This window comes from Ambystoma mexicanum, chromosome 1p, assembly GCF_040938575.1.
Source record: "Ambystoma mexicanum isolate Mex_15411 chromosome 1p, UKY_AmexF1_1, whole genome shotgun sequence".
NCBI classification, from domain to species: domain Eukaryota; kingdom Metazoa; phylum Chordata; class Amphibia; order Caudata; family Ambystomatidae; genus Ambystoma; species Ambystoma mexicanum.
The window spans coordinates 594,659,305-594,686,518 of record NC_090921.1 but is presented as its reverse complement, the minus strand read 5'-3'; the positions used below and the strand labels follow the sequence as shown (position 1 = coordinate 594,686,518).

The window sequence follows — 27,214 nt, the reverse complement described above, 5'->3', positions numbered from 1 at the left end:
CTCATTAAAGACTTACCTGATTTCTACAAGGATTTCACCTCTCATCTCGGGTCGGGGCCTGTTCCCCGGCATTCCGTACCCCGGCCCCTATGGGGAAAAAGACACTAGCATTAGTACATTAATGCATGGACACAAGGGGAACCTCTTATCAAAAAACTTACCTGGAAGCCAAGCAAGTTTGGTTCTCACCAATCCGAAAATCCAGTGAAGTAACTGGATACCAACGCGCCCCTGCATCAGAAGCAGGATGGAGAGCTCGTCCTTCCAGACCCTAAGGTGAGACGCTACGAGGAATCACAGAAGGGTTTCGAGGAGGGTGAGAGGGGAAAGTGGGAGGCTGATTGCATTACCCCGCAGACAGTTAATCCCCTATTTTCGCCTACAGAAGGATACTTCTGCGAGCCAGACAAGCCAGATTTGGGGGCCCGGTCCAGTCCGTCTTCCGAACCGTGCGCATCACCTTAGAAGAGGTCACAGCAGCGCGAACCAGGCCAGCGCCTCCGTGGGAGTCAGGTGAGCGTTACAGCAAGTCATCTTTTTTAATTTCAAGTTCTTGGTTTGTTAGGGGATTTGTTGTATATCTTGTGTTATTTTTTAATAACAAATCCTTGATCTCCCTATTTTCCGTCAGCAAGAAAGTCAGTTGCTGTTTACTTTCAGTTAAGTCTTCACATTGCTTTATAAAACCATCCTCCATTTTTAACAGTGTGGGCAATACTGAGCAATTTGTTACATTATTTTGGCCTACCACTGAGAATGAGTTGTTCGATATCCTTAGTCAATTCCATTAGAATCCCTGTGTGGGTCTGCACATCTCTTTTAAGGAGATCAAAAACTTTCACCAATGAGTTTAACACATAGTTCAAAGCTGGTAAAGTTGAGTCCCCTTCTTTGGGATCTTGGTTCTTGCTTCCAAGGGCCGCACTTGATATATGGACTGGATGATCGATTGTAAGTTCATCAAACGCAGCTGAATCTCTTCTAGGTGCCTCTGTTGAATTCATTCTCTCTCCTTGAAAGGATACATTTTGAGTTGTACTCAGTAGATGGTTTGAGGTCCTTGATAGATCCATTACTGAGTTTGGTAGTTCCAACTGTCCATTCTCCATCTGCAAGTTATAGTTCTGTTTTAAGGGTCTTGATGAATTTGAAATAAGAGCACTTGGACTATTTTGTCGGCGTTTCTGAAAGTAGTGGTCAATAGTCCCTTTTATATTTGTTTAAGTCAGAGTAAAGTCCCTTGATTGTATGGGTGGATGTATGGGTGGAGTATTTCGTACTATGTCCCTTAAAATTTCACCCACTGAGATCTTATCAACTTGAGGTTCTTGATGAACTTGCACCTCCTCTTGGTTGTTATCCCTTTATGAGATAGTGGGAATTTGTAGGCCTGAGGCATTTACCTCCACCTGTAAGGACTTTTCAGTGTAGGAGCCATCCCATTCGGGAGCTCTTAAATCGTCAACAAGAGGTCCACTCCTCAAGTTATAACGAGTAGACATTTCTCAGAATTGTGGAACTTAAATAAATAAGGCAAAAAAGAATGAAGGGATCAAAAGGAGTAAAATCTCCAACAGTCTCCCTACTTTTCACTTATAACTCACTACTGGAGCAAATTAAGTTAAATTATTACAGTGAACTCACACTGTTTTATCGTTCCAGCTGTGTTTACAATTCAATCTATTTGTACAAATCACCAAAAGGCCTCTTATTCTGAGTATAGAACAGTGGCTCCACTGGACTCTGGTAATCACTGCGCGTGTGTGCTGTGTGTGTTTACCCCCCCTTATAGGGTGGTCTGTATTGTCAAGTCAGTGAGATCAAGAGGCCCAATCTCTACAATCTCACTGCTGTGCGCCTGCTGACCAGCTCACTGACACGCAAACCACTACCCCGCACCCACCAATGGCTCAGGTTCGGTGCCCCCTCAAATTTAATCATGTTGGAGGTATAAGGTATGAGGTACGAGGGGCTTACCAATATACAGCATGTACTGCTCTACAGTCGGGCAGAGCGTGGGGCTCGGAGGGTGGGTCACCCAGGACCGCTCTAAATCGGTCCGCCCGCCGATCACCGAGCTCGCTTCCGGCTTTTTTACTGTGTCTGCCCCGACCGTAACGGCACAATGGAGGCCTCGGACCGCCTCTGGCAGCGGACCACTTTCCGCGATGTCACAAGTCGCAAATCACAAATCGCGGTTTATGTCCAGTTGTCGATTGTCGGTTGGCGGTCGCGCTTCTCCAGCCGCTTCTCAGAGCTTCTCTCTGAGTTATTTCTCAGAGCTTCTCTCGGAGGTCACGGAAGTCCGGACTTCCTGGTAGAGGAAAGGACCTGACGTGCACGTCGCTGTCAAGCCACACTGAGAATCGTATCGTACGTACCGTACAAAGTCAGCCGCTTCCGACAGTTTCGTTCAAACAACTATCATTCCATGTGTGTACTGGAGCCTCAATACACCTCAATGACACAATACATACAGTGAAAACCTGCACGGATGATTGAATGGATCCTGCACAGGTACCCCATAAGGCATGGCAGTTTATTGGTCCCAGCCCAGTGCGTGCGTCCTTCCATGACGTGGGTGCTGCAGGGCTCATCTTCTCACATGGAAGGTCAGAAAACAGATTAATTACACTCTTACTATACAGCTTGTTTTATCACTCATACTGTGCCGTTGGCAGGCATTAAGACGGACACACAGGAGGTTTTGGGACACTAACCTTCACACAGACGTAACTTTCAGGCAGTTCTGTGAGCCCCTAAGTTCGGAAGCTCTTACGCAGGAATGGAGTAGTACAGGAAGCGCTGCAGTGCTAGAGTAAAGGACTTGTCTGTCGAAGTTAACGTGATGTCGTCACGTGAATAGAGTCAACAGTGCTACAGGTTACTCACTATGACAAAATTGTAATGGAAACATTCCTTGGTGCGTGGCACAACAGAACGCACAAATAGGGGGACCTACAGTGATGCGAAGTATAGGTTATAATGATGGAGGAGGCCATACACTGCGGGCGAGTATGGGAAATTAGGTCTTCTGCGCAGACCAGAATAAAATGAATGGAAGGAAAGGGACGAACTCTGCAACTTGCAAGTTATATCCTTTATGTAAAGTGCGGTAAACAAAGAAAACATTTATAACAGTGAGCTTATAGAGGGTATAGTTTTGAATACGTAGTAGAATTTGTCATAACCTATAATGCTAACATGGGTATGGTTTGTGCCAATGGAGCGCACTATGTCATGGTGCGTCCATGATGTATGGTGTGTGTGTATAGAATACAGTATGGTATTCAGTCTAACCATTTTTGAGGAATTATGGGTTATGGGTGCTCCCATCCATGGACTTTTGCAAAAGAGTCAGTGGGTTATGAAGCAAAGGGTGAACAGGAAATGTTGTTAGTCTAAGCAATATAGATTTAACATTTTAAGGTTTTGCAGCTTAGGGTTGCTAGGATGCAGCAAGGCCTTTTAGGTTTGTTAAATGCAACAACAAATAAGAGCCCCCTTCAGAATATGGATTTATAGGTTATGGGAATCTATGTTCAGGTTAGTGCCTATCACAGGCAATGGACTTTTAGGGTTAGTTGAGACAACTGAAGTCTGGAGTTTTGGGATAACCAAAGTTTGATGGTGTAACAGTTGGTTTGGTTTATGTGAATCTCGGGCGTAAATTCAATAGTGGTCATATTGTTTTGTCATATTTTAAGGTATGTAGTACAATATGATCATGGTGATGAGACAAATTAGTAAGTAGGTGTCCAAGGGTCTCACAATTTCACAGTATGGCAAGTCTGATGGTGTGTGACCATGCCAGGTCAGAATGTATGGTGTATGTGATTTACCCCTAGTTAAGGTGAGGGTATGGTAAGTCCGATGGTGTGTGGTCATGCCAGGTCAGAACGTATGGTGTGTGATGTACATTAAGTTAACAGTGTAAGTGGTATGTGAGATATTCCAGGTTAGTATGTTTGGTGTGTGAGCCACGTCATGTTAACAGTATGGTTAGGCTGAATGGTGTGCGGGTCGTGCCAGTCAGGTGTGTATGGAGTGTAAGAGTCACGCCAGGTTAATAGGATGGTCAGACTGAATGGTCTGTAAATGGTCACACCAGTTTTACGGTATGGTTTGTCTGATGGTGCGTGGGTCGTGCCAGGTCAGAAAGTATGGCGTGTGGGTCATACCACGTTAATAAGTATGGGCAGACTGACCGGTCAATCAGCAAGGTTATGTCGGTATGAGTGGGTAGAGAGGGAGGGATGCCTCCCGGGTACCGAGTAGTGGAACCTGTTTAAACAATGGAGTCGGGATGCCCCTCCATATTTTCAGAGTTGCCTACTCTTTAAACAAGGTACGATGTGAGTGTTCAGTGTTGGGACATGAACCTGTCCCACATGCCTGTATGTGTGTGCATGGTGTTGTAAGGGAAGGAGATGTTTTGTGTAGTGCCCGTCACTGTATGATGGAAGAGTGTGACTGATCAGATGTATGTGTGGTATGGTGTTGTAAGGGAAGGAGATGTGTTGTGTAGTGCTTGCTTTGCATGATGGACGTCTGTGATGTCATCTGGAGTGTTTGGTTGTGAAAGAGAGAATGTTTGGTGAAGGTTCCAAACCCAGGCAGTTAGGAAGCCCCTGCCTGGGTGATGGGAGCCAGTGTTTGTCATGTCCTGCTTATCTTACTTGTAACTTATGAAACAGCATGTAATGTAACTGAAGAACTGGTGAATAAACCTATAGGGAAGTAACCATAAGAAGCTTGGAAGTAACTTCATTTCAGGCAGTCAAAAAGACTTCTTTTGATCTTGAGAAGTGGAAGTCGGGGGTGTGACCCCTGATTACGCCTTTTGGCTGCATCTCCTCGTCTTAACCAAGGAATAATATAATTTGGTGGCAGCAGATGAAGCTGAGAACATGGCTTAAAAGGTTTAATATTCTGATGATAGAGTTGTTTCACTGAGAAGGAATTGAGTGATTTTGCCGCAGTAACGCTTGCTTTGGTCAAGCAGCATTTTACCAGCAAAAGAAAGGTCTAAATCCTTGACCTGAATATCCTGATGTAGGGGCACGGCTGCCAAAAAAGCATCTCTATGCATGCAACCAGCACCCGTAATTGCCCTTGCTGTAGTGCCTGTCAAATCTTTAACAACCTGTAGTTGTTTAATGGCCACCTCTTTCCCTTCCGAGACCCTGAGACCCAGAAAGAGAATGAATCTTCTGCCTCTTGAGGAAGCATTTCTCTAAGGCGATCCAGGTTTTCCCAATTTAAAATATAACAACCTGCCAAAATCGTGGCTGTACTCACCTGCCAGAGTTGGAGAGAAGCATTTGCATAGTATGTCTTACTCTGCACCTCCCGGGCTTTATAATTTGTATCCAGCACAGTAGAGGGAGAAGGTGCATGCCCTTTTCCCTTACTTCCCAAAGCTGCAGAAACCCCAGGAGAGTGGGGCCAGAATTGTCCCATAGCACAAAAGGTTCCTCCTTCGGTACTTTCAATTTAGCATCCAAAGATTATGAAATACGAGGATCAGAATGGGGTTTACCCCAATGAGTCAAGGCCTGTTCCTCCACAGGCAGAAGAGATTGGTGTGTTGAGAAGGTAGTTTCCCAAAAACTCCTGCAGTCTCTGGTTTGTTCTTTGGCACAATCTCCCAGAGCCTGCATAGCCTTACCCACAATGTCATGAAAGATTTTGTTAGAAGTAACCAATGAAACGCCATCGCCTAACTCCATATTAGTGCCCTTGGACTGTTTCTGTTTTTTGACTGCAGGAGCAGCTTTCTCTACTTCAACTGGAACTGATGTTAGCACTGGAGCGGTCTCCTTAGGGACTGCTGCTTGGGAAGGTTTAGATGGTGAAATGTTGTCCTTAATACGTTGTGCTAGAACCTCCAAAAAAGGGTAGTTTCCAAGACTGTATTCGTATTGTCTTTGGCCATATCTGATGGCTCGTGAATCTCGTCTACCCTCAACGGGGAAGTAGATGAGTCAACCCTGGAAGATTGTTGAGCAGGATTGAAAAGGTTGAACACGACAGGTCTAGAAACTTGTAGGTTGGTCAAAATCAGATTCGGAGTAGGTCTTACAGGATCCTTAGGGAACTCCTATGAATCAGGAGAGAATTGAGGAATACATTAAGGAGTCTTAGAATTCTCTGGAGTGCCAAAAAGCACATCAGGCAGCACTGTAAAGTATTTTGAAGAATCAAAGTCTTACTGCGCAGAGATTAGACTAATTCTCTCTTCTTGCAGTTCCAGTAACGAAGCAAAAACAGAACGTTTATCCTTAGATGTCCTTAGTTTATGCTTCTTCACCGAAGTCGGCACTGAGGCCGCGTACCTAAATTAGAATGTTTACGTTTATGAGACTTATGCTCACCTTGCTTCAGTACCGAAAAACCAGAAGAACCAACTGAAGTAACTGTACAAGGTACCAATGCAGTAATAAATAGGGGAACCAGTTGGTACCAATTCAACCTTGCAGGTTTTTTCCTCTTTTCGGCTAATCTTGCCTGTACGGTTGTCCGAGGCAGATGAGCTCTTTCCCAGTACCGTAATGATTTTGTCAGGAGCTGACAAATCTTCCGGTACCGGGTTGATCTTCCCAGATCCTTTCCCACCTGCAGGTATTAGCGTTTTCCTACCAGGGGGTACTAACGTTTTCCCAATCAGAGGAACTTGCAAGGGTAAAAGCCTGGTGTTTTACCCTGAGTGGTACACTGAAGATCCCGGAACTGGGGAGGCAGTCTTCACCTGGCTACCGAAGGATGGTGCCAAAAGACGTACCTCACCTGCAGGTGCGGTGTCCCGCTTATTGATATCAGAATTCTTCCTGGTCCTTATGAAGTCTTAGGTAGTCTTCAGTACCGGCCCCAGCTGTGACATGGAAAGAGGACTATGCAGGGACCTCGGGGGAATTCCACAACAGAAGATACACAAAATCGCCAGTTTCCAGGCACCGGACACAGGCATGATGTGGATCGACCGCTGACAATTGCTTTCCACAACGGATGCATTGCTTGAATCCTGAAGTTAATGGCATGTGTCAGATGGCGGCACCGTGATTGAATAAAAAATGAAAAATACACTAATCCGAAAGAAACAGGGGCGTGAACAGCCGAAAAGTAACTCCCTGAAAAAAGGGATCTCACAAAGAGCTGCAATTCTGACACGCCCAGTAGGTGGAAAAAACAGGCACTGGGTGTGGGCAGTTGGTAACGTAGGTGTGAGGTATGGGGAGGGCCCGCCGAGGGATGTACCCGTGTGAGGCAGTCTCACCAACTTAAAAGTATTTTTTTAATCTATAGCACCAAGATATCGTCTGGTAATTCGTTGCCATTTATAAAACTATTTAACATAACAAGGTTTTGCTAGGCACAGGAATCCGAATGTGCCCTAAGAGATGCAAGTCTCCCAGAATTAGGTACCCGCAGGCAGCTTAGTCTTCGCTGTCTCTGTGAGCTCTGCTGGTTAGCCATGGACCTTTGACAATCATAATGGATACAGCGTGCAGCACCCTGGAAGTGTTCCTGCAGGCGAACCTTGGTGTAAATGCAGTACAGAATGCAAAAGCTAGAGCTTGTGTGATACAGATATTGCAATAAATGGTCATGGCCATTGCTTGCTTTCAAGAGCCCGAACTACAGATACTACAGCCAGATAGGATCTCTTTGTGAATGGTGTCTGGTGAAAAAAGTCAGCAAGGAGCTACCAAATGGGGAAGGTGGCAGCCCTCGAGTAACTGGGTAACAGCTGTAAGTTTAAATGAATGCCGAACTGTGACTAATAGCACAGTTTCCGCTCAGTGCCAAATGTTAAAATTATACCAAAGATGTGTATACTTCCTTTTAAAGCACACAAATGGCAACCCGAAGAGGAATCATGAGGATGCTCTGCTGGTTCCCATACTCTTCCATAAACTCTGCTGACAGTTTAGCTCTGCCTTTTAACTGCAGACACCAGACTTCTACTGACCAGATTGAACAAGCAAACCTACAATTAATGGCACAGCCACAATCAAAGCATCAAGGATCTCGTGCTCCTAGGAATTGACAGTGAGATGCCTTTGGTTACAACCTGAAAACTAAAGTCTGGACTCCAAGAAGTGCATCTCTTACCCAAACTGCTCCACTTACCAGACCTATGCCATTAGCAAACCAGCTGCTGCATAGTACCCAGCCCCAGAACTTTTCTCTCACGCTCAGCAGCATCACCAGTGGCTACCCAGCAGTCCAACTTGCTTGATCCTCTTTGAAACCACCAGACCGGTCGGTGCACAACCATAGACTGGGAACTTATGCTGTTGACTTCTAGCCTTGCAGAGTTCAGAAAGATTGACAACCAATGATCGAGAATAGTCAAAAATATCAGACTTCGATACTCTGCACACATCAACCGCCTTCAGAAAGGCACCACAGAATATCTAGACATGTCCTATCTTTAACATTTGGACCTGAACACTTGGGAGACAGCAGCATCAAAACCAGTATACCAAGTACCTAATCAGAAGCCAGTCTGCCTCTCCCATCAATTCCAATTCAAGACTGTTTCCAGGTTTAGACAATACACATACGGAGGACATGCATCTTTTGATAGCACACCGGAGGCACGTTTTTCTCAGTTGAATGCCAATTTGCATAAAGCCACATTCCACTGGCAGAAGTATATTCCAGATATGTTGGCAAAGGTGTAAAAAACCGATCATATTTCTGAGCCGAAGAGAAAGATTTTGAATACTTTAGATTTGAAGTTGTATTAAGTAAAGGGACATCATGATTACTTTTTGCAGGTTGTAGAATCTCCTTAGTGCAATATCAGCGTATTGCCTCGCTTTCCATATATTTTATTCTCAGCTTGAGCTTCTGATGTGGTAATTTGCAAGTACATAAATTCCTGTATACCTCATTCTTATTTGCATTGTATTTTTGGTTTTGCACTGGATGAGAAGAATCGAGTTTGGCATTAGAAGTTCCACAGATTGAAAATAGATTAAATGTACTGTGCAGGAGTTGTTGATAAGCGCTGATGACTATGTACTGTTTGCTGATTTCGCGCATATTGTGGTTTATTATTATGATGGAATGCTGTGATCAGGATTTCTTGTGACTCATTTCAACTGTTTTACATAATTATGAAAGGTTTACATTTTCTGTGATTGAATTGACTTGTGTGGCATAGTATTGCCAAAATTAAACAGCATATAGTAGTAGATGTAGTACTAAGATTTACGATTTCTTGAAAATACAGATTAAATAACAACTGTGCCATAAAGCACCGCTATAGGACACTATATTATTTTGAAAAATGGCTGTCTGTGGCAAACTAAGCTTGATCTTGTGCTGCATTGATTTGGCAGTCAGAAATGGAAGCTAGACTTCTCCCACGTCTCATGTTTATTAACAAAGATACAGACTGGGCAGAAGCAGAGTAATGATGTGAGGAAAATGCTTCCAGTTACTGGTCTACTTTTCGATGGATGTAATGATCCACCCACAGATGCTTACCCGACTTTGAAATAGCACTAGGCATAGAGTGGATATGTAATACTTTAAACAGCCACCACAAGTGCAGATACAATTCCATGATCACTATGCTCATGGGAGGCTGTGATGTGATGTAGTTGGCATATACATTTAAACATACATGCTCCCTTACCTATGATGCACCGGATATCCAATGCCGACCAAAGTCTAGTAGGAATGGCAGAATTACCACAAAAAGAAGGGGACAACTCAAGGATGTGAGCATTCAAACAGGAGATACCAATACCCACAACGAGGAACTACTGTGAAAAGGATAGTCAAAAACAGGTGTGCAATCTAGACAGTAATGGCTTCGCAAATGCATTCAGTCGACCAAGTGAGAGCCTGACAGATGCCCAGCCAAGCAGTCAGACCCCATGTGAAATGGGCCAGATGCCCTCATGAACCGGTTTGACAGCTCAGCAAGTATTAATGCAGAGGCCAATCCAGCTGGTGATGCTCCGTTGGATAACATCCTTACCCTTCATGCAGCCAGCAAATTCAACAAACAAAATATTGGCAATTCAGTACTCCTTAAACCGCAACACACAAAAGCAGACGGTCCACTTAAGATCAAGGTAATGAAAGCTCTCCGAAATCTTTCCTCTGAGAGATAAAACAGAGATATGTAACAAAAGAACAGTTTCTCTTTTGGAGACCCTGCCTTTCAAAACACTAGGAAAAGAAAGTCCTCAGAATTCTAAGGTGTCATACCTGCTCAGGTGCTCTTATGAGCACAGATATAGTAGCCAATTGCCCCTTAACAGTGCCTGTGGAGAGGTCATATATGGTCAACAACAAAACTCTAAAACAACAGCTATGAGGCACATCACATGACCAATTGGAAAACTACTTCCACCTACATAAAGGCATAATCACCTTAGTGCATGGCCTTGGGAGAACTAGGGAGAACTAGCAAGAAAAGCATACACGAGATAGGAGTGCCACTTTACAATCAAGGCATGCACTTGAGACTCTATGTGGGAAAGGCCTGTGGAACACAGAGGACCCTTTTAGTTCAGATCAGAGGCAAACCTATAAACCCAGGATAGCCCCTACATCATCCCCGATTCAACTACCATGCATGGAATGTCGGGCCCTCTCTACTAACAGTATCAATTAGGATGTCCTGTTTTCCTGCCTTGTGGCTCAGTGAAAATGTTACCTGTTCCCACGAGCCCCTGAACCAGAGGGACATGGCATCTATAGACTAGGTAAGAGAGTTCACCTCATCCCTCTTGTTGAGTGTGATGGGTCGTCATTAAAAGAGTTAATCGAACCGCAACTGCACTTGCAAGGGTTTTTGTTTTTGATCTGATACACAGCTTGTGGACGAGATACAATGGCTAGAATGCTGGCCCTCTCTAGCTCTTCTCCCTTGGGTTATTACCACCCTAACCCTGGCGTCCGTTGCCTCCATTAGTACTAGGGCTCCGTAACCCCTACTGTCTGTATTATTTCTGGGACTTAAGATATCTTCCCAAGACGCAGACTGACTCCCTAGAGGGCTTCTAAATGTCCCTTTATTCTAAATGTCCCTTTACAAGCCCTGCTGAGGGCTCTAAGGGAGTCCAGGAATGGTACCTTTGTTTTTGAGTCAGCCAGCACACACACACACATTCTCACCTTGCGCTGGTACTCTGATGTTCCCACAGTGTTCTCCTCCCCACCATGTTACTGTCCCTCTGATGTCACACTACGCTTTCCTACCTTCACCCTTAGTAGCCAGTATCAGCTGTAATGAGTAAACGAGTGGGGAAGTGGAGTAGGAGGAAGAAAGTAGGTAGTGGTAGCATGAGGAGGACGACAGAGACTAGAGGAGGGAAAAGTGGGGGGTTGTTGGAGAGAGTGATTGTGCGCGAGTGTGAGGAGAGAGACTGACACCTCCAGTGTTGCGGCACCCAGAGGCCCACTGCAGCTCCTGCTGCTTGGTCAGTTAAGGAAGGCCTGGGAGGGGAGGGGGTCAGACCGCAGACACACTGGCACCTTGGGTGGTATTTGGGGTCGGGCTCCCTCCCTCCCTTGTCAAGGCTTGGGGACAGGCCTTGTCACATGAGCTAATGCATCAAAGTTGAATTGTCAGTCGGAACCTGCAGTGACACCCCCCTCCCACCAGAGTCTTCGGAGAAAAATTGCTAAGGCAAGCCTAAAGGTGCTGTACTTCAGGAATCTGATATGGAGACCTCTCTCCAAGTGGCTGCTGAGTGAGGGACAGATGGGCTTCCAAACCAAAAATAGAGGCATCTGCCATTATAGTAAGTTGTGGCCAGGCTGACGAAACTGGTCCCGCTTGGACAACAGTGAACAAAGAAGCCCACATGACACCAAATGGTAGGTTGTGGTTTTAGAACGAATATATGTGTTTTGAGCTTGTGTCTAAATCAACTGTGGACATCCATTTGGTATTGCAAACACGAATGCAACATTTTGATGTTTTCTGCCCAGCGGTAGAGAAGAAATCAATGAGTCTAAATATAGAGTTCTTACACGATGAGCTTAATTGCAGAGGTAAAGAAGTCAACAGATATTAAGATAAGCTTACAAGTTTTAGAGGTAGTTTTAAATGAACAGAAACACACTTTTGAAGTTGCCCTCTGTACCTGTGTAGTCCCTATGATGTAATGTGCTTTAATGGTAATGAGAACTCTGGACAACCTTTTCTCACCACATCTGAATGTGTAGTAGGGTTCTTTGTTTTCCTGGCAGGTACCATTGTATGCTGTCACAAATGTTGCAAGAGAGAAGGGAGAATGGAAGTAGTGGTAGTTATTCATTATGAAAGGAAATGTACCCGTGCATGGCTGCCAGAAACTGCAGACTATGGGCCCTTTTACCATCTGAGGTAACTGGGACTTGGCCATAGGACTTAGATTAGAGGATCAGGCTGGCGCAGGCAGGATCAGACGCTGATCTTTTCAGAGAAGCTAGATGTCGTCACGGCGTGGAGGCCCTTCACTCCTCGCCTGAGGGGTATACGACTGAAAGTTCCTCTGATAGTACTTCTGATAGGTTACCATAACTGGAACTGCATTTCCAAATGTCAACATAGATTGGCAAAATGGATTGAGGTGTCCGCAAGAATAAACTCTTTCGGGATAAACATGCCCGAAGGCTTAGCTTATAAGTTCTCAATGTTTCAATGTTCATGTGGTTAATGCAATATATAAAAGGAAGCGAACCCCAAAGAAAGTACCTTTAAGACAAGTGTGTGTCACAATCATGTTGATTTGTAGACTGCAGATTGGAGTCCCGACTCAGCAGCATCACAAGTCACAATATCCAGCCGTAGTGGTAGGGTCTGCAAAGGGGGAGTCCAGTGATGGAGGATTCGAACAAAAACTTCAGATGAAGACATCATAGAGGACTTCCTAAAGAACGACTGCATCGCAGTAGCATAGTTTAATAAACTGCTGCCTTGTGACCCCAGTTTGGGTCCATACAAGCTGTGGTAGCCGACAAACGTTCCAGGCAAGCCCATGGACAACATCCCCCCCTAAAGGAACATAACCAGTACACTGCTTGAGGAGTCCAGGCATCAAAGTAGAGTACAGCAACAACCCTGCCGAACCTATGGAGGACAATAGTGCGCTTGCTTATAATACAAAGGACACAGGCACAACCAGGAGCTTCAAGGCAGCACAAATGCAAAGCAAAGGGAACAGATCGGACTGGTGTCACAGATGGCACAGAAAACACTTCGACTCTCAAGGAAAGTTAGTGTTTTTTAATTGTAATTTCTGTGATCCCTAGGGCTGTCCCTTTCTCGATCATCTTCCGTGGGATTCCTTCCCTAGCCCAGGCGTCCATAACCCCCAGTTAGTGCTATCAACCAGTAACCAATACTGCCTAATAGCTGGCTTCGACCACTGATGGTTCCCCAATATGCGGGCTCCCTAATCTCCCTCAGGATCTTCCTAACTCTCCCTATACTAGCCCCGCTTAGTGTTCTACAGGTAGTTGGGTATAATGTCTTGCACTTACTCTGTTGGATCTGCCTTAGTCCAGTCATATTCTGAAGGATCCACCTTAGACCAGTCACATGCACTCTCACCATACCCTCCTACGCTGCCTGGTTCCTCTCCTTGACTCATCCCTCCAAGAGTCTGTCCCTTCTGGTTTCACTCTGCCAGTCCTCTTCCTCAACCCTTTAAGGTTACCTCTTCTTCCGCTCCACTGCTTCCTCTCGTACTCCCAATTCTCCCACCATTACTACTTCTCATTCCGCTACTAACCACTTCTTCATCCCACTACCATTACTTCCTCCTCCCACTTAATCACCCTCCTTGTACTCTGTAAGAATCCTCTCACATTCACCCTTCCACTGCCCCCCTACACACTTGTAATAAAACCCATGCACACTCACAGTGCCATGCCACTATTACTCCTTAACCAATAACTCAGCTGCTCCAACCATCTCCTCCACACGACACTGATGCATCCTTCCTCCTGCTCGTCTCTTGGTTACTTTCCATCCGGTACACCTACACCTTCTCATTTCCCGTCTTCCTTTAAATGTCCCTCCTTTCGACCCTGCCCACTAGCTCTATGGGCGCTCGCTGCATAATGGTGGAAGACAGAGTTTGAGGAGTGTCTTGGAACCCGTCTCTTTGACGGTGTTGCTAAGTTTCTGAAACCTTCCCTGATAGTCTAGTGACTTAGTCCATAAGCACGATCTGCCGCTGTTTTCTAGCATGTCCAAGTCCTCTTTCGGGCTGTCGAGTATGCTTGTGCCGTCTCTTGCGGGTCTCCCTCTTCCGTGCCCCAGGTGACTGTGCAAGGATCTTTACAATGAGAGGTTTTAAGATGTAGGTGAGAAACATACTGATGTTTCTTTGCTTCTTTACAGACTGGTCACTTTCTAATTCTTGATATTTGGAACAAGATGATAGATAATGGCGTGCATCTTTGTCAAGAGGCAAGACAGGAGATAGGAGTCTGCATACAAGCATTCTGGTACAAGAGGGGAAAAAGAGGAATTTTAGCCCTCTCAGGTGCCACCAGTTAGAACTGCCTCTGGAACTCCCTCACCACACCCATTCCTCCATTCTGAGAAGGTTAAGGCCTTGACCCAGGGTAGATATCAAAGCGCTAGTTGCTAGGTAAATTGTATGGGATGTTGCAGTGAGACGTGAATTTAGAGACACTTCACTAACATATCTCATTAAATAGAAAAGCACAAAACTGAATAAGGTTTCCTACAGTGCCTTCCATACATTTTCTAACAGATATGAACTGTTATACTGTAACGTCTCTTTAACAGTTATGAAAAACCACTAAATGTAAGCCAATGGATGGATTTCTGGTGCTCAAATGGTTTTACTGCAATAACAGATTGTGAGCTCATTGAGCCAACGCGTGTTTTGAGCTTAAGTCTTCTTCAGGGCTCTTATACAATAATATGATTTTCTTACTGAGTGGTTTGCACAAAAATAAGAGTCTATTAAATGCGCATGATTCCATAAATTAGCATTCAAACCATTAATAAATTTGCAAGCAAAATCTTATCAAAATTAAAAGATGATGCAAATCATATGGATACACATAAAATGAAGGAGGAGGAGTCATATAGAGAAAAAATAAAAAAAAAGGTTAATAAATCATAAGAAAATGAATCCAAACTCTTACTATCATTCTTGAGTTAGCCATCACACTAGATTTGCATTTACATTTGCCATGAGAAAGAAACGTATTTGGTGATCAGTTAAGTCTCAGCTGCATCTTATGACATAACATGTGAAATAGAGTAGGGTTCAAGGATCAGTTACTTGTGCATGGTTATACAGGCGGTGGAGTTTCCTGGTGGGTCTACAAACATACAAGTAGAGGATCATATTAATATAGGTCTATACCGATGTGTACTTTGACAACCTAAATATAAATAAGGGTGACTGTACATACAAGGATCCCCTTTCCTTACCTTAAATGCGAAGAACAACATTCAAGGAGCGAGGACATAACTGTACTAGAACATAACCAACATAGCTACCCTCTGGTAGGTGGGGATGAGGGAATTCCGCCCAATGGTGTCCCTTGTCCGGCCACAGTGGGTCCCGAATTGTGTGCGAGAGGTGGGGCACCACGCAGCTCCTCGATGCTGTGGTGCTCCGCCTCCCGCATTAACACTCTATGCTCTAGATGGTATCACCCTCCTAGGGCTTTGGATTGTATTTAAATTCCCTGCGAGTATGGAGACTTATCAGTGTAATCCATTTTCTAGAGGGTTCCCCCCACATACATTTTGTATACTGCACATAATTTCCCCCATGCACAATGTGGATTCTGTGGCTGCGACGCGCGTGTGCGTCGCGCGCATGTCAGCCTTATACATAATGTAGCAACACGTACCAGCAAGGCAATGATTTGATTGCTTCCCGTCGTCTCGATGTGGATGCTGTGCACGCCGCACATATGGCAAACAGATATACAACAACGATGCAGCGTTACACTTGAGCCAGGCAATGATTGCATGACATGCTTGCGTCCTCAGATAAACTTACCATATAGGTCCATACGATTATGGGAAATACACATCTAACAATCGATTAAGTTGCAGATACGAACGCACTAGGCTCAGCCTAGTCCCACACCAAGATGGCGACCGGGTCGGGACACGTGTGCGCGGCGCTCGCATGGAGACCATTAACACTGGGCTGCGACGAGCAGCATGTCTAGGTGACGGGCTGCTCGACTCCTGTGCCCAGTGAGAACTGTGAGATGGGTGTCACTGAGGGGATGCGTGGGGTGAGCCCGCCCATCCATATACATTTAATGTACCGCGGGAGTGGGGTTTGTTATCTTCTGTGTTAAGTCCGGTTATTACTTTAAACGCATGCAATATGCACACGTTTTCAGTCCCTAAGCTATATGCTTGAACGGCACCATGTATGATGAGCGGTCTTCACACCACATTTTAATTATTTACAGAGATTGTGAATGATCCCAAAGGTTTACTTGGGTTCCTTTGATTTCTTTTATCCCCAGTTCCTTACTTTGGGAGTTATCGCCCTACACCACATCACTACCCGGGGGTAGGAGTTTGTTCTCTGACCGGATGAGTTGTGATACCCGCATATTCATTATTCTATTGCGAGGCTCTACTAAAAGTCCTGTTTATGATGATTGCGCTACTTAGTAAACGCAAATTTTGTATTTACTATGCAGGTAGAAGCCAGTGTCTTCTATTGCTCCAAATCTAAGGTTAGTGTACTTTCACAGAAACCACAATGTTTACCCTCTTTAGTAAACCACACAGATATAATTAGTGTATTTTCATCCTTTTAGGAGATATATTGAGGAATTATTCTCAACACATTATGAAACTTAACATGTCCTGCCCTGAAGATGGATTCATTGTAATCCGAAACGTGTTGGCACCTATGACCTTATAGGAGTGTTTTAGGATGATTGTTTGAGCAGAAGGAATTGTATTGTTCACATGTATAAAATACACATGTATTTACTTTGCCATACATTAGAGTGTTGTTGATACCTTGTATGAAGAAATGTCATCTTTTGGTTTATTTGAGCACCTTATTGGCTCGGACATGATACTGTTTCCAAATGCACCAATATATGCTTTCTTTGAATTATTATCTGTATCCCATAATGTGCTTTAACAGTGTGTTGTTAACTTATCTCGTTATATAAAAATACTTTATTCACCTGTTCAACCTGCCTTTTTTCAGTCTGGGAGTTCTTGACTGTGCGTGAGCAGGAGGACAGGATTATTTATGCATGGATGTGCATTATTAGAAGGATATTAGTGAAGCTATGATCGAAATGTATGGTTTTGAAAATATCTGCAGTATTAACCAGTTGGGATAACCGCCTCTTTGTAGGAGGTTTTGGATCCCACTTGGTCACACATTTTTTTGGGATATCCCTTTTGGAGTGCAGCACAGGGTTACCGGCTTGCAACGTCCGGTGTTTGTTTTCCCTTTTATAGTTCTGGATCTCGGGTGGCCTCGAGATTTTCCCAGCTGCACCAGAAGTGAAACTAACTAATCTATATACATTATTAAGGAGTTCCTCCAGTTCATTTTTACCCTAAAAAAATATGATTTTTCTGTTGTGCCTGCCACCTCACAATTTGTCTATTTCTCCTATAAAGTTAACAATGCCTGGAACTTATGTGTTGTACCTGTTGACATGTAGCCATCCGAATCTGTACTGAACTCAAATGAACTATCAGAAATATAAGTGCTAACAAAAAAAGGCGGGGATAGTCATTGAATGACTCGTATTTCCTTGTCCGTCTTGGAGTGATGTTTGTGGGACCTGTGGAGGTAATGCCACCTCAAAACATACAATTCACATGCATCTGCATATGTAGTTAGGTGATAGAAATGTCCCCTATGAGAACCTTCTTTGGATTAACTAGTAGAGTTCTAATTGTTTATTGCTATGTAGAAAGATTATTTGAAAAAAACATGACGTTCACTGTCCTTAGTTAGTTAAACCATCTCTCTGCTTGCTTGTACTTCAAATATCAATCTGACCTCTTTTTTCTTCATCAACACTTCACTGCTGTCGGCTATCGAACGATTCTCTAGAATCCAAAGTACCTCATTTGTTTGATGTCATCCCTTGGGTGTTCCAAAAGCCAGTGCTGTGCTAATGGATACTGTGTGTTGCCCACACTAATTGCATAAATGTGTTCTCAAATCCTCACTCTCAATTCTCTTTCCATACTTCCGATGTAAAATTTGTAACACACACATAATACAATAAATTAAAAATGTCGATTTACGGTTTAGGAAACGTTGAATGCGGATTGATCTGTTGGTGCGGGACCCATACTGAGTGATTTTATTAAGTGCATAGTGTGAGATGTCACGTTTTCACACAGACAATTAAATAAAAACGGGTTGGAAAATGCCTCTCTGACCCTATGCTAAAGAGGAACTTCCCTACCTAAAACTAAGGATCTGTCTGTGTCAGGATTTCAATAACTAAAAAGCCGTCCTTGTGTCCAAAACGTCCTATCCTGACTCTCACACTGCAAACATAACAATACAAAAGTGCAAGGAAAAGTCTTCAACTTGAAATTGGCAAAAGGGTGTTCACAACTGAAAATAAGAATAACTCAACCAAATAATGTTCTCCAAGGTGGTAGTCCTTGGATACAGAGGGTGGACCCCTTCCCCTGGATTCTTAAGTAGGATGGCAGATGTCTCTTTTACTAACAGTTCCTTTGCGTCTCGCCTTGATTCACAAGGTTCCTGTTTAGGCAACAGGTTCTGTGACAATCTTTCATTAACAACATGTTTATCATTGGTTTAAAAAACATTTGTGGAAGCCTTGCAAACTGTCTGGTTACTCCCTTGCCAGGACAATGTATGCAATTCCAACTGCCTGGTGTATTCTCCTGCCAAAACTTCTTGTACTTTCAATTACCTGGACTTGCCTTTCCAGGATTTCTCATGTGGTTCAATTGCCTGGGTTTCATAGTTTCTCTGTATAACCAACACTTTATGCATTGCTTTTGGCTTGGTAAATATGCTTGCAGTAAGGTTTGTTCATGTTTTGCCCAACACTTGAATTTCATGCATCCATATCTCATTGGGTATTGTACTTCACTTTTTCTGTATTCAATTAGTCTTCTTGTAGCTTTAACAATATTATGAAGTTCAAATCATTGTTGGCACCGTCGTCGGTTCGCCTCGAAGTCCTAACTTACTTTGGGTAGACTCACCGGCTCTTTCCAGCGTCTCCTGTCCGTTTCGTGCTTCTGTGGCATGGGGCGTTTACCCATTTTCCACACTGAAGTGTGCAGGCGTCCTTCCGGCTTCCTTCATGGCTGCGCTGTCACACGCCTGCTTCCTTTCAGGTCCCGGAAAGCACAACGCTGCATCTGCGAGCTACGCGCACTCAGGACCTCTCTTGCATGCTCCCAGCATCTCCATGGCACTTCTGTTTCTCGCGCAGCGGTTCCCCTTCTGACTTGGCGGCCCTCCCTGCTAAGCCACATCGGTACATGATTTCCACGTTTGTGAGCCTTCAAACAGGAGCCAACGTCCTCTACTGCATTGCCTCTCTCAGTAATGCCCTTTTCAAGTTTAAATGTCCTGTGCACAGATGATTTGGATACAAAACAACTAGCATGTTGTGCTTTAAGTGTTTGTTAACTTGTTCAAACTCCTTTATCTTCCTTGTCTCAGTACTTGAGTGATTCTGTGAGTTGAAGTCCACAGGGGTCATTGGACACATGGGGTTTAAATAGTTCAATTTATTTTTACATATAGGTATTCAAAAAGAAAAAAGGTGTGGTGTTGGATCTGTATGTGTTTAACCACACACATATGCAGAAGAGGTCTCTTTACTTCCTCTACAAAGGGAAACCTGCAGCTGACAATAGGCCATGAAGGCCTTGGGTATTAGAGTCTTCCTCATGGGAAAGGGGGTGATGCAGCTTCTCATCCGATGAAGTCATGATATCTCCCCAGTAGTTGTCTCTGCCGGGAATCTGACACGACCCCATTAGATTCATCACAGTAGTTACACATGCTACAAATACCACATTTTAGAAGCTATCCTATAGGATTAACCGATTCTCTTGAGGCATTATGCGTGCAATTGGCAGAAAGCTGGGGCTGACCATTTGTCCCATGGTCATTGCTTTGGTCAATACTATATCGGATGTCTCTTTGATGCAATGTTTTAGATCCTCCTCTAAGAGTAGAACATTCCAATGCTTCTGCAGTATCTTGTATATTCTCTTGTTATGTGAGGAAAATGTGGTGATGAATCCAACTTCATCATTCTCTTGTGTTCTTGATTTGGTTTTAGATTTCAGAAGTGTGTTCCTATCAGTGCCTCTCGCCAATACAGTGGCTGCTGATATGTCTTTTTCCTTACAACCCCAGTTTCGGTATCTTTGTGTAATAAGCTACTTTTGTTTCAAAGACATCCATTGTACTGCAATTCCGTTCGGCCCAGAACACTCGCTAGTGGCATGTAGAATTTAATTCACCTCTCATTTTGTGATGAATCATAGTCACCATTTTGTTATTTCTTATGATAATTTCAAGGTCAAGAAATCTGATATTAGCCTTGCCGTGTGTGCATGTCAGCTATATCTGAAAAGGGTTATTGTTCAATTTTTCTGCAATTTGTGCCAGTTCAGTACGGTTCCCTGTGCATATAACAAAGATATTGTCCATGTACATTCTCCAGGTCAGCACATGTTTCTCTGTACTTTACCTTTCATGCTGAGTGCCAATACGTGTGTGGTTTCAAACTGGCCCATAAATACACACTGGCCAGGGTGGGGGAATACTTCGCTACCATGGCAACGACTATTTGGCTAGATCATTGCCCATTGAAAATGAGTGTTATTGGAGAGAGTGAAGTTTAACATTTCAGACATCATTTTACAAAAACGATAATGTGGTGCCGACTTGTCTCCTAACCAGAATTTGACAGTTTCCAAAAGGTATGTCATGTCTAATAGATGTGTACAAAGCCTTTTCATCATAGGTTACTAGGCTGTACTCTTCTTTCCAATAAACAGAATCGAATACTTGTAAGATCTCCATAGAATCCCTATTCCCTAGAACACATATTACCTTAGTTGTGTCAATATATTTTGAAATAGGTTCTGTGATCGACCCTTTACCAAACATAATTGTTCCAACTTCTGGCATCGTATTGAAACGCTTGTGAACTTTAGGCAGGAAGTAAATGGTAGGGCTTATTCCTCATGAAGATGTCAGAAATTCTCTTTCATCATCACTAAGTAAACCCAGGCCATTTCATAATTAATGTACTGGCCTCTTTCATAATTATTTTGTTGGGTCCATCGCAAGTTTGCACAGTTGAGGTGGACGAGGGCAATGTCAATATAGTCCTTTCTATTCATATCTACTATATTGCCACCTTTGTCTGCTTTTAGAATTATAATGGATTTGTTCTCTGATGTTTCGTAAAGATTTTCGTTCTCCCATCGTTAAAGTGTCACAAAAGTGTCTATTTTTCTAAGTGATTTATTTATTTAGTTTGTTTTTATAAAGTGCCACTACTCGTCCATGGGCCTCAAAGCGCACATTGGAATTTGTTCATGATGCTTAGTTGTTAAGGTAAAAAACATGTGAATTAGGTTATTCTCTGAACTTGGAGGTATAAACTTGGAACTCTTCTTCAAATCCCTCAGACAGGGTAAGTCACAATCAATGTCTAAATGACTGAATAAAATAATGTCCTCCATCACTTTTTAACAATTTGGTATGCACAATTTCTTTCAAAGTCATGGGACACAGCGTACTCAAGTCTTCCTCTCCCTTGTTCTACAGTTCTGTCACGGAAGAACCTTTTCAGTTTAAGTTTTGTGGTAAATCTGAAAAGATCTATGCAAGTGTCTGTGATGTATGCAGCTTCTAATGGTGAATATGTCATGTCCATGTTAAGTATCATTCTTTCAAATGTGTCTAAACTGTAGTCTGATAGGTTCAGAATTAAGTCAGTTTGGGTCTTACTACTGTCTAACGGTTCTGATTGTTGGACCTGGTAGTAATGTTGTACTTTTTTTCTTTTCCTTTAGTCCTTTCCCTTTCCTCCTGTGTGCTCGTCACTGTGTTGTCTGGATCTGAAAAAGTTACCCTTTCTTTGGGCCATTGCTGTCCTCTAAATGATTGACTCGTCTACACTGCTTGATTTCCTCTAACAAAATGGGTTCTATTAAAATCTGTTTAACTTTGACTTGGTGGATCAGTCGTACAGTTATTCTTATTGATATTTACGTTGCCAAATTACCCATCGTTATAAACCTATGAAATTAATATGATGCTCTACATATATGTCTACACCCACCAGGAGACGGCACCTCCCGTGCTACTGTGTATCATGCACGAGTAACTGATCCTTGAACCATACACTATTTCGCGTGCTACATCACACAAGTTGCAGCAGAGACTTAACTGATCACTATATACAACATATAATTCACCCTTAGGGGACTAATTACACTGTTTCAACCACCGAGCAGGTAACACTGTTCTAACAATCACCACTGAGTTCCGTTTGACATTCAATCAAGCACAGCACCCTTAAGTATATAAACCTTTAAAAACATGGAGTGAGGTTTTGTGGCACATGCAAATGCAAATCAAGTGCGACAGCTAACTCAAGAATGATAGTAAGTGCTTGGATTCATTTTTTTTTTTATCATTTATTGCCAAAAACATAATTTTTTCTCTACATGCATCTTTCTCCTTTTCATGTTATGTGTATCTATATGATTTGATTTGCATCATCTTTTAAATTTTGATATGATTGTTTTACAATTCATTAATGGTTTTAATATTAATTTAAATAATGATGTGCATTTAAACAACTTTTTTCCCCCATCTTGAATTTTGTTTTTGATACTTACAAACTGAATTTTGGTCCATGACAATATCTAGCCTCAGCTGCTTCAGATTTGTTTTGTTTTCGGCAACGGGCGCTGTGCGTCGATGTAGTTGACGCAATGTCCCTTGAGGGCCTCCATCTCAAGGATGATGTCATTGAACGTATATAGGGAAAGTGCAGCGCCCCTTGGCTTCAGTTCTGTTTTTTCTTTCAGTAGAACTACCCGCATCAACACGTGTTTGACCGTACTAGCCTCTGAATGAAGCGAAAGCTGTAATAGCATGGGAAATTCAATTGTGGGGTAGGCAATGAGGAATACGTGGGAGGAACATCCAGTAGAAAGAACGTTACCAGGGGTAAGTAACTTGTTCTTCGAATGGATTGTGTCCTCCCACATATTCCTCATCTTTGATAACTCCCAAAGCAGTGTTTGTTTTAGTGGAGGGAGTAAGAATTTAACAAAGGTTTCTATGTACAGAATAGAGGACAGCTTTTCCAAAGCTTACATCCTGACTCGGGGAAGAATCAAGGCAGTAATGTTTCATGAACCTGTGCATTATAGACCACGTAGCTTCCTCACAAGTCTTTTTAATAGGAACACCTCTTTGCAGAGCCGAAGAGGTAGCCATGCCCCTGGTGCAAGGGACCTAAAGCCAGTTTGTGACCTGTATAGTCTATGAAATGTATACCATCTAGACAAAGTTTGGACAATCTAGAAATGTAGAAGCTTAGAGCTCTACGTGGATCTAATCTGTGCAACCTCTCTTCCTCCTTGCCAGGATAAGATAGAGGGTAGAAAGTGGGGAATACAATTCTTTGTCCTGCATCAAAATCTGAAATGATTTTAGGCAAACATGAAGGCTTAACCATCAGGACAACCTTTTCCTTGTGGAAAACTGTAAAGGGTGGTTTAGATGATACTGCCTGGAACTCACTCACGCTACGGGCTGAAGTTAGTACTACCAACCAAATGGTCTTGAACGTTAGTAACCTTAATGGACATGAATGAAGAGGTTCAAATGGTGCACACATAAGAAATGTTAACACCAGATTAAGGTATCAAACTGGAACTTGAAAAGGAGATAGGTGGGGGGGGGCACACTTACACAAGTACTTTGTTGCTGGCCTTCTGGTCGAAATCAAAATCTACATTACGTCATCCGGGAGGTCCCAATCCGTGTATCTCAGACCCTCACAAACCATGCGTGAAGGCTGACCTATGGATGGAGAATCTGACCCTCCTTTCGTGAGAAGACGTATTGGAGGGCAGATGGACATGTCCAGAAGGTCCGGGTATCATGTCTTCCTGGCCCAATCCGGGGCAATTAAGATCATGGATTTCCCATACTTTCTCAATCTCCTGATCAAGTGAGGAATAACAGGTACTGGCGGAAACGCATACAAGAGTGGATACTCTCAGTCCACCACAAACATCTCCTAGAGCTCCTCTTTGAGGAAATTCCCTGGCGCAGTACAGGTCGCACATCCGGTTGACACTGGTCATGAACAGATCCCCTTGAGGGGTTCCCTAAAGGATGAAGATCCCTTGAAGGACTTCCTGAGCTAGTTCGCACTCGTGGGAGACTGTGCTCTGCCTGCTCAGAGCATCCACCACTGTGTTCTCCTCCCCAGCTAGGTGAACTGCTGATTGGGAGATTCCTTCTTGAATTGCCCAGTACCAGAGCTGCATTGCCTCTCTGCACACTGGTAGTGATCCTATACATCCGAAAGTCATATTTTATAAGCACCCTAAAGAAGAGCTAAACTCAAAACATGTATTGGCTCAACGAGCTCAAAATGTGTTAATTACATTAACACCATTTGAGCACCAGAAAATGTATCCATTGTCTTCCAATTAGTGAGTTCCATTTTCTGGAATATAAACAAGTTGTTGCTACACAATGGTTAAAGAGATTACAGTATAACAGTTTATATCTGATCGAAAATCTAGAGAAAGCTCTGAACAACCTTGTTGAGTTTTGTGCTTTTTAAAGTGAACACTTTATTATTTTCATTACTAGTGTATTTATTGAGCGCAGCCCTGGCTTCAAGAAACAACAGAGCGCTTCACAATCACAGGCCTTTTCAAACTGGCCCCACCTTTTCAAGGAGATGGAGCAACAGACTCTGTTCCATCTAGCTAATGGAAGAGCAGAGCGCTGTAATTCCAAGGATTTAGCAGATCGAGAAGTTGCTAGGATAAAAATCATAGCGATTGATAAGGTAAAGGTAAAAACTACTAAATTTACTGTTCATCTTGTTGGCCGTTTGCCTATTAGTGCTGGTGGCCACATTCAAACTTTCCCAGACTCTCTCCTGGCCAAATAAGAGGGATGTAGATTCCAGAAGACTTCCAGGAATTCCATCCCATCAACAGCACACAGAGGGAGGCACAACTATCAAAAAACAGTTGCCAGGTGTTAGGAATTTTTATCTCCACAGCTTTCCCTCCAATGATATCAATGGAATGACCTGCAACCACACCACATTTTGCTATGACTTGAACCCTGTCCTAACTTCTAAAAGGTATGTCAAGTCTTTTTGCTTTACTTTCATTGCTCAATTCATCACTTTTGGGGGAAGTGGACAGCCCATATGGCTGCCAGTTCAAGGCCTTTGCGAGATAATTTTGTTGTTTTACTGTAGCACACATCTATAGTGAAGTGCTCCAGGAGTACTATGCCCACTCTTTCTTTCTTTCTTTCTCTTTCTTTCTTTCTTGTTAATGCTATTTTAAGTACTGCATACTTAAAATGGTGGTGCCATATATTTTTCGCCCTACTCTTTGACCATCTTGAATTTGGCTTTCTTCCTAGCTTCACAGGTAAGGAAATACTTAATATGGTAAGCCTTTTCCCAGGCTCTGGACAGGCAAGGTGGTTGTATGTGCATCCATGGTGGTGTGTGCAACATGAACGGAGGTTGGGGTTGGGACGGTCTTTCCGCAATCCACATACAAGCCAGGGGGATGTCTGTTGCTGGCCAGATGTGGGGCAAGTGGCTGTCCAGAATTGGGCAGCTCATGCCACTTTGAATGATGCAGATCTTTTCCAAGACCCTGAAAAAGAGGAGCAACGTGCTGAAGACTGATACTGAAGATGGCCAGAACTGCTTCCAGTCAAGTCCCGGAGAAGCATTGCCATTCTACAAAAATCCACAGAAGACGCTCATCTGAGCTTTGAGCGCTGGGCTGGTGGAACCAACCAGTACAGAACCCAACTTGAAGATCCTGTCGCAGGATACCTTTAGAGGCATCATGGAACCAACATGTGGGCTGTCCAGCTTTGTCCAAGGTATCTGCTGTGCGTCGGATGCTGTCCAGAGTTGCAACTTAGAACTTTGCAGGCTAGGCCATTGACCTGTGGCCTAAGGGCAGACCTCCTGCAGCGGCTGCTCTGCTCCATGAAGAAGGGAATTCCTGGGAACATTTCATCTTCACCACCCTGAGTGTTGTATGCCACACCCCGACAGGGATGATCTTCACTGATAAACAGAAGCCAGGGTCTAGGTTTTAATTGCATTTGCACTGTTTTTCTTCACTTTACTGTCAAACTGTTACAATATTCTTAAACTGTTGCTACTATTTTAAATGTGATTTCCATCAAGCATAAAAAGTTGGTTATACAGTGTTTTGACATCAATACTGGCCTTTTACTTTACCTGCTTACAGATTTAAAGGCCTAATAAAATAGTATTTCTGTACGTCTGTGTTGCTTGAGTTATAGGAGTGCTCTATGTGCCCTCCAACGGGGATGCCTCTGGAAATCCATTTGAATACTAAGCTACAAGAAGATGCCATTTTAGGGGTCTCGGAGTGTGCAATAAAGGCTTCCTGTGCAGAAGAATTGCCCTCCCCAACTTAAGGTTACACTGCCACCAGTCATTAAAATTGACACACTGTTCGGGGGATGTTACTTGCCCAGGTTTACCAAGAGAAACCCTTGAGATAACCCCTACCTTGGGAGTCCCAACGGCTCCCAAGGAGGCACAAACAGAGTAGAGATCTGTATGACTTCTTGGGAACATTGGTTAAATGCAATACAAAAACACAATGAATCTTAACCCTCGCAATCAAGGCTTGCACCACAGACTCAGTAGAGGGGTGAATAGTGAAAAACACAGAATCTCCATGAATGGGTCTATATTTTGTGACATTCTTGAATACTTGATATGCAGAGCAAGGCTTCTCCCAGAGAGAAATCATAAGGTCCTGCCACTCGCCACTAAGTGGACTACACCCCAAGAAAAAACTGCTCTGGGGAAGAACACAATGTGCGCTTCTGCTAAGGCCCCAATGTCATGCACTCTACTTCAGTATCAGTATCAGATGTGCAAATTGGTACCTCAA

General features: G+C 43.4%; 1 protein-coding gene across 4 annotated transcripts in view; it reads right to left on the bottom strand.

Annotated features, from left to right (window-relative positions):
- LOC138576293 (zinc finger protein 414-like) overlaps positions 1-27,214 on the bottom strand; it is a 659,544-nt gene that overhangs the window by 562,943 nt on the left and 69,387 nt on the right. The gene's annotated exons all lie outside the window — the stretch shown is intronic.